Source organism: Echinops telfairi, unplaced genomic scaffold (genome assembly GCF_000313985.2).
Source record: "Echinops telfairi isolate 266 unplaced genomic scaffold, ASM31398v2 ScPeMD7_4225;HRSCAF=4972, whole genome shotgun sequence".
NCBI classification, from domain to species: Eukaryota; Metazoa; Chordata; class Mammalia; order Afrosoricida; family Tenrecidae; genus Echinops; species Echinops telfairi.
In genome coordinates, this window is record NW_022108124.1 from 6,935,683 (window position 1) to 6,944,983 (window position 9,301).

Below are 9,301 nucleotides of genomic sequence, written 5' to 3' on the forward strand. Positions count from 1 at the left end.
TATATTTATCTGTATATGATTTAACAGTTCATTTCTTGTTATATATCTAATTATCTTTATAATTAAATATTTTATCAGCAATTTGGTTTTATCTCTCTAGAGAACCCTGTCTAACACAGAGGTCATGGTCATGGAAGTCCCTTCTGACTGTTGATTAACAATGTGGAAGTTCTGTCCTCAGACAGATTGGATTTGAAAGCAGACTACAGCTTGCAGGAGTCAGGAAACAATAGTGTTGCCTTCAGGCTTACGCAGAGATTCAGGAAACTTGCCTAGTGTGTCCTTGATGATGTGGACGATGATGACTTGCCATCTAAATGCCTCCATTAAATTACATGGGACATTGACTAGAGATATGAATAATCTTTCCCTCAGACAGAATGGATTGGAAAGTGGATTGCTGCAGATTCGTTGTTGCTGGGTAGTATCATAGTCGGCTCTGACCCATAGTGACCCACAGTGCACAACAGATCAAAACACTGCCTGGTCCTGCACCTTCCTCACAATTGTGCCCGTGCCTCTTGTTGAAGTCGCTGGGTCCATTCCTCTCATTGAAGGCCTCCTCTTTGTCTCTGCCCCTCTAATGTACCGAGCATGATGTCCTTCTCTGACTGGTCTCTCCTGACAACATGCCCAAAATATGTCAGATGAAGTCTCACCATCTTTCCTCTAAGGGACACTCTGGCCATATTTTCCCAACAAGCTCTATTTAGGTAAAAATAATGTATCATTATTTGTTTTCCCTCTTGGTGCTCCCCCCCCCTGTTTCTATTATACTCTTTCTTTTGAAGCTTTTTTGGATTCTATGTTGCTGTTGTTGGGGATTTGGGATGATTTCTTTCTATGAAATCCAGGACAGGTAGTCCATAGAGACAGTAAAGAGAGTAATAGTTTCTTAGGGTTATTATGGCAGAGGAAGTTGGTGGCTAACTGGAAGGAAACTAACAGTCACGGGTACAAGAAAAAAGAGATGTTGTACAATTGATTATGTGGTGATTGTATAATTCTTTTCTGTATATTGAAATTCTTTTCTGTATAATTCTTTTCTGTATATATGATTGTATGATATGTGAATGACATACCAATACAACTAATTTTCAAAAAATTTGTAAACAATGTGTGCCTTGAATGTGTGCTCTTTTTACAGACAAACTATATAGGATAAACTGACAACAAAACATCTTGAGGTTAAAAAAAAATTTGAGGAAAGACAACTTTCCTCTAGTTCTTTAATGCTTCCTCCCCTCCCACTATCGCAACCCAAATTCTACCTTACAAACCCAGCTAGAGCAGAGCATGTACACAGGTACAGAGAAGAACTGGAAACACAGGGAATCCAGGACAGATAAACCCCTGAGGACCCATATTGAAATGGTAATACCAGGAGGGGAAGGGGAAGGTAGGGGGAGAAAGGGGGAACTGATCACAATGATCTACATATAACCCCTTCCCAGTGGGATGGACAACAGAAAAGTGGGTGAAGGAAGACATCTGTCAGTGCAAGACATGAGAAAATAATAATTTATAAATTATCCAGGGTTCATGAGGGAGGGGGCAGTGGGGAAGGAGGGGAAAAAATGAGGAGCAGATGCCAGGGGCTTAAGTGGAGAGCAAATGTTTTGAGAACGATGAGGGTAATGAATGTACAAATGTGCTTTACACAATTGACGTATGTATGGATTGTGATAAGAGTTGTATAAGCCCCTAATAAAATGATTTAAAAAAAGAAAAGAAAAAAATTATCCAGGGTTTGTGAAGGAGGGGGAGGGAGGGGGAAAATGAGAAGCTGCTACCAAAGGCTCAAGTAGAAAGAAAATGTTTTGAAAATGATGATGGCAACAAATGTACAAATGTGCTTGACCCAATGGCTGTATTGTGATAAGAGTGGTACAAGCCCCTAATAAAATGATTTTTTTTTAAATCTTGCAGTATTAGATAGCAAATGAAGGAGGCAGTGCATCTGTGTTAAATGGACGAAGGACAACTCAGAGGAGGGAGAGAATGAGGGAACTCGAATAACATCATCAACGTCACTGAATTGTACACGTGGAAACTGCTGGATTGGCACATGTTTTGCCACACATGTTCTCTGCAACCACAAAAGACATGGTTTTATTTAAATGTTCAATAAAAGCTGGGATACGGGTGACAGTCACTCAGGACTGCATAGTCACGGGTCACATACCAATCACCACTGTAGCCAGGTGGTCCAAACCCCAGACCCAGTCTTGTCAACATTTCAACCTGCAATTGGATAGTGTCCCAATCATGGCCCTTTCCCACTCGCAATCTTGTGCATAAAAGTCAGGAATTTACTTGCCACCAAACAGGACGCAGAACACATTCCGGTGGCGCCCTTCGTCTGTGGACAGAAAGAGACCCAGGACCATGAATTCATTGGTCTTCATCTTGGCCTCGTGCTGATGGCCTCCCTCATCGTCACATGCTTCTGTGTCCTGTTTAAGGCTTAATAAAGGAGTCTCTATAAAATCTGTTTGAATTTGAGGTCTTCCTTATTCCCCAGTGATATAGAAGGAACATAGGGTGAGGAGAAGGGGAAGGGAGTGGGGAGAAGGGAGAGAGGAGAGGAAAGACAGGGAGGCTGAAGGTAGAAGGGAGGAAAGGAGAGAAGTAAAAAGCAGAGCAGTGATGTTCACATTGTCTGCACATTAAGATCACCTAAAGAGCTTTTAAAAGCTCTGATGCCCAGGCTGCATCTTAAAACCTATTTTTAAAACAGAATCTATGGAGGTAGGGTGCGAGCATAGTATATTTTAAAAGATTCCCCAAAGGTTTCTTCGATGCAGCCAACCTGAAAACCACTGCTATTTTCTCCCCAGGCAATCTCATCCTCTCCCTTGGATTCAATTACGAAACATATGCCAATGACATCTATATTTGTGTGCCTGGCCCATCGGTAACTTACGTAAGCGCAAACACTTTAGATCCAACTACCAACTATGCTATAGAGAGCCCTGGTGGCACATTGGTTAAGCACTTGACTGTTTGACTGCTAGCCCAAAAGTGGGCAGTTTGAACCCACCAGCTGCCCTATGGGAGGAAGGTGTGGCCGTCTGCTTTCACAAAGAATACAGTCCTGGAAACCCTATGGGGCAGTTCTACTATGACCCTGAGGTTTGGAATCAACTCAATGGCAATGCATTTGGCTATGTTGATGAACTATCCATCTTGAAAGCCCTGTGGCCACCAGCAAAGATCGGACATAGTCACTTCTACCCTTGAGGCAGCAAGCTCCCCAAGGGCGAGGCTTGTGCTTTGCCTACAAGGCCTGAAGCTGGTTTTCTTAAATTGCCTTTAGCGCAAATGAAAGTTGATTCTACATTATTGGCATATTCTGCAATCAGAAATTAAGTGCTCACGCAAATAAGGAGACTTACAAGAACAAGAACAAAGGGCACAGCTGATATTTCTGATTTTATGAGCCTGGGTGAGAGAGGTACAGGAGAAGGGGTTCCGACTGAATAATATGCACTAGAAGTAGAACAGCACCCCACCTCCAGAGGCACAAAACTGCCCGCAAGCATGAGGTCTTTCTCTCCTCCCTTCAATCCCTTAGCCACATGGCCTAGAAAGTCCTTCTCCGTATTTCTTGCTTTGATAGCAGTATTTGAGGGGTGAAGAGGGACTCCCCTAACCCTCTCTGCCAGAGTGATCAGAAGAGCGATCTTCCCACACCCCTGCAACCCACACAGCAAGAGGGGACTTTCCTGCCCAAGTGACAAGATGGGAATTCCCTGCCACAGAGGCACCTAGAGAGCAAGAGGCATCCGTACATGGAGTGGACCATCACAGAGATGGGACCTGATCATCCCTTAGCCCAAACCCTATAGGCACTTTTCATAAGTGAACTCATAGAATCTGCATTATTATACACATTTTACAGATGGGAAAACTGAGCTTGCCAGTGAGCAGTGAAATATAGTTTTGTTTTTGTTTTTGTGTGTGTGTGTGTGTGTGTGTGTGTGTGTGTGTGTGTACACATGAGGGAGCTTCAGAAAGTTCATGCAAACAAATGGAATTGAATGATAACATTTTTCCACAAGCTTTTTGGAATCTATATGCCTATCTGAATGTGTGAGCACGCCAACAGGGTGTGTGACGTAGAGGGTCCGTGAAGGAGAAAAATGGCCCGGAGGAGATGGACTGATACACTGGCTGCAACTCAACCCGAGCAGGGATTGTGAGTGTAGTGCACAACTGGGCAGTGCTGCGTTCTCTTGTATGTCGGGTCCCTCTGAGTCAGAACTGACTAGGCGCACCTTACAAGACACAACTTAGACCCAGAACCATAATAAAAAGCATCGCTTTTTCCACTGTAAACTGAACTGGCTTGTCCCTGTTGTGAACTTCATTTTCAAACAAGATAGTAAAAGCGAAAAACCTGTTCTCCAAAGACGATGTTTCCATCGTCTCTCGTCATCTTGAGACAGAGAACTGCTCGTCTTTGATCTCATGTCCAAGCAACACAGAAAAACACTATGAACTTTATCCGCACACCACTAGGAAGATCAAAGAACCTATTACCACCCAACCCCAGGCCAAGAGGGGGAGCCCCCCTCCCCTTGCCCAAGGCCATAGCTGAGCCCAGCCTTGGGGGTGGGGGTGGGGTCACTGTGTTCTGGCTGCCAATGATCTTACTTTTGCTGGGTGAAAGGTGAAGGTGTGTGGGAGGTGGCCAGGCTTTGGGAAGCTGCCAGCGACTGCCACCTTCTCAGGCCCACCCAACTGAAGTGCCAACAGGGCACCCTCACAAAGGGCTCTGCATGTCCCAGCAAGGCGGCGCCTGCTCCACCGTGGCTTCCACTGGACTCCCTCCCTGACTCACTGCTAGGCCAATTTAGTTTGTTGCTTATATTCATTAGCTGAAAGTGATTTAATTAGGCTGTGGCGTGTGGGCTTGTTTGGTGTTCAGCACCGCTCCTGCCCTTTTTGTTGTTGTTGTTGCTGTTGGTTGTTGTGTCCGTGTGTTGAAACCTCAAGGGGAAAGGAGAATATTTTCATTCCCACGGCACCCTTCTAGAACAAATTAAATATTGTTTTCTCTTCCTCCCTCCTTCATGACGTCACTGCTGTGGGGCTGCAGAGTGGGAAAGAAACCATGGTGGTAATTGCCGTATGATGAAAAGCTGTGTTGGAGTGCTTACAATTTCATTTATAAGAATGAAAAGAATAATGGAAAGAAACGGCAGATGCCTTCTGTTTTCAAGGTCGACTGAGCTTTTGACTCCGTGCCCCATTGGTAGAAATGACTGAGAATACAAAGACAGTCCAACTCCTTTCCTCGCCCGGACACATTCAAAAGCAACTAGGAACACATACGGTAATGGGGCGGGGGACACACAGGCATGTTCCAGGGCCATGGACACACCAAAGACACAGGTACCCTCAAGCCAACGTCAACCCATTGTGACCGCATGTGTTTCAGAGTAGAACTGTGCTCCAGGGGCTTTCCAGGTCTGATTTTTTTTTTTTTTTTTGGTGGGGGAGGTAGAAATTGCCAGACCTTTGTCTACCCCTCACCCCTACCCCACCCCCCAAGCACCTCTAAGTGAACCGGAACCAACATGTCGGTTAGCAACCAAGAGCTTAAATCATGTGCACTACCCTTGCATACAACCTGTATTCAAACTGTACTTGTTTATTCAATCATGAATATTATTTACCACCCAGGGCTTTTGTTCATTCCCTGGGCATTAAAAATGAACACCAATTAACCAGAGCAAATTCTCTGGTCCCCAGCAGTCGCCTCTGTACCTCCCATGGCCCCTTCTACAATTCAATCCTTCTACAGCAGTGATTCTCAGCCTTCCTAATGCTGCAACCCTTTAATACAGTTCCTCATGTTGTGGGGACCCCCCAACCATAAAACTATTTTCATTGAAATTTCGTAACTGTCATTTTGCTACTGCTATGAATCAGGCTACCCCACCCCCACCCCGTGAAAGGGTTGTTCAACCCCCAAAGGGGTCGCGACCCACAGGTTGAGAATCATGTACAGGCCCTTGAGATCCAGCCCCTAACTAAAGTATTAACGTCTGTCTGAGGAAAACCTCATGGTTCATCATTTAGCAGCTCTTGAACTCCTACTTCCTCTTCAAAAATGCCTTTTAAGACCTGCCTCCCCTACACACACACACACACACACACACACACACACACACACACACACGCAGTCACACGATTCCCGCAGAATTCAAGTACGTCTTTGTTTATATGCAACAAAGACTTGACTTCATATGTCTGCTTTTAGTTCGTTTGTTTTCCTCCATCACTAAACAATAAGAAAAGGCCAGGGTAAGTAGGAAGCGGCCAGGGGTTGTGAGAGGGATTCCCCACAGCCAGCTCAGTTCCAGACTGCAGTGTTATCTGGCGGGGGATCTAAGAATGTCTTGGAAGGAAAACTAGACTGAAAAAGCCTGCTGTCTCAGTGGTCAAAGGCAAGACGGGAGGATCCTGCTTGCCTGTCTGATCGCATTATTTGTAGCCATCGCTCACGTGCATCTGTGCCTGCAGTAGACATGCAGAGTGACTGAGGAAACAACCCCAGGAATGGGACGCTTTCCAACTGTAGTGTGCATATTGTACTCAGCATATCCAAAGCACCTTACCGTGTCTTCCTGCCTTTTACAGTCAGATTCTACGGTTTCGACTTTATTGTTGTTGCTATTGCTATTACATTACCTTGCGTTTGTTTGTTTGTTTGTTTGCTGGCTTGTTTTTTACCAGCTCAAGTGTTTTCTAAGTGAATCAGCTTATGCTCTACTTCAGAATCGTACACTCCATTTGGCTCTAACTCCATGTCAATGACAACGAGTTGACCCTTCATGAACAAGCGCCAACCTGGCATGTGTACCCTATTAGGCACACACCTATCCATCCACTCATCTAACGTGTAACTATTATTGGCCTTCGGTGTGTTATTCAGACTAGTGAGGCTACTGCTCTAAGCAAGGCGACGCAGATGCTATTCTATGGAAATTACCCTGTAGGACACAGACCCCTGTCTTGACTGCTAAAGAAGTTTCAGAGGAAGCACTGCATCTGAGATGAGATTTAATGTCCTTTTGTAAACTTTCCAGTCATGCAGAGTTTTGTTGGGATCCCACTCTGGTCCACCATTTGTCTCCACTTCTCTACCACCGAGAGCAAGAACAATGATCACTGGTTTAACTATAGTTCTCACTTCCAGGATTCATATAAACCCATGTCCAACTCTCCTCTGGTAACAGAACATGCTTAGACATTGTGACCACTAAGCCAAAGATATTTCCAGGCATGAAGCAGCCTTCACAGGCAACATCCAAAATCAAGTGAGAAGGCAACCCCCAAATTTCATTAGGACAGTGTGTTTTTTCTTAAGGAGAAGCACTTTTTAGATCTCAGCAACTTTAGGAAAAAAGCTTATAAATGTTTAATAAAATCAAACCTATAGTGTTAACCATTTGCATTTAAGAATACATACATATTTGGTATCTAGAATATATAAAAGGAAAACTGGATTTATGGAATAAGAGTTTAGCCTTGTCATTCCAACATCAATATATAATAGTTATTATTCTAAAGTCTAGATGATAAAAATATTGAAATATCGGAGAGATCACAGTGCTCCTAAACCTGTAAGTTGATTTTTTAATAAGTTAAAACAAATAGCCATAGTCCTTAAGAGAAAAATGAAATATACTTCATTAAAAATGAAATTTCAAGGGTCCCAACCTATTCAGATAAGTTTGTAATGGGACCAAGCATTAGTCAAAGGCCTCCTTAGAGCGGTTGGTCAAATCAGCTAGATTTGTAAATAGAAAATCAAGATTTATAAACTGAACTCAGAAGTTTAGTAAACTACATTTATGAATTTGTAAACTGATTAATGGGCAATTCCTTTTTTAAACAAAAACATTTTTGAATCACCTTCTTTTTCTCTGCCCACAAATATTACCTTAAAGAGTCGTTTCAAAGTTCCACTTAACAATATCCTTGGAAGCTTCGGGAATGGACAAAGAGGAAGCAAGGAAAATAAATGCTGCTACACTTTTCCAACCCAGAGTCAACACTAAACAGGGCCTCGGCACCTAGCGTCTTCTCTCTTCCTATAAACGCAAATGGATTTTCATGAAAATTCTATTAAATAGAATGTGGATGAAACAAACTGTCAGAATTATTCAACAACACACATTATTGAGTTCCTTGTTTGTATTTAACACCATGAGAAAATAAAAAAGTAGATGAAATTTCTAATCTCGGGAGGCGGGTAAGATGCATAAACCTTAAACAACCAGAAAGTGGAATGATTTTGTTCAATCAACATTTATTGAGAACCACGTTTGCAAGCAATTCAGTGAGTAGGTCCAGGGAGGAAGAAGAGGCAGGGCTCAAAACCCAGCAGTAAACGTGAACACTGAGTGCTTGATTGCATGCTGCGACGTCAAGTGAGAAGCATCCTGAGAGTGATAGCCATGTGCACTGGGACACAGGAGATTCGTGGGTGAGATAAGAATGGATCTGGGTTTTCAAGACTTTGGCAATGCAGAGAGGAAGAAGAGACAGGGATCGTGCTATATGCAAAGATACTTGTTAGCACGACAGTTAGCAGGAAGAGGGTAGCATTGGAATGAGATTATTACTAATCATTTCTTAGACTGATACTCTAGACTTGGGGAAGAAATAAAACCAGTAAGATGAACTACCACGCATTAGGAGAACACACCATAAAATAAGCCATCATCTTACGTCACACAATACATATTTAACTTTGATTAAACAACTTGTCTTTGAGTTAATACCATGTGGATGTATGACTTTGACCCATTTGTGAAATTAAAGACAAATTGGTCACCAGGTCCATGGTTATTTGATCCAGAAGCAGATACAAGGGGCCTTCAAAAAGTTGGCAAATTCCTTTTTTTTTTTATCACCTTTGGGAAAAGAACAATAACATTTATTTTTTTATGGGTCATTTTTTAAATCATTTTATTAGGGGCTCATACAACTCTTTATCACAATCCATACATACATCATTTGTGTAAAGCACATTTGTACATTCATTGTCCTCATCATTCTCAAAACGTTTCCTCTCCACCTAAACCCCCAGCATCGGCTCCATTTTTTCCCCTCCCTTCCCGCTTCCCCCTCCCTCATGAACCCTTGATAATTTGTAAATTATTATTTTGTCCATTATTTTTTAAAATCCATGTTTTCATAAAATTTCAGAAGGCACCTTGAATACGATGAAGCAAATGAAGGTAAAGTTCTAGTACCTGCCCACCTTCCCCACCCCACCCCC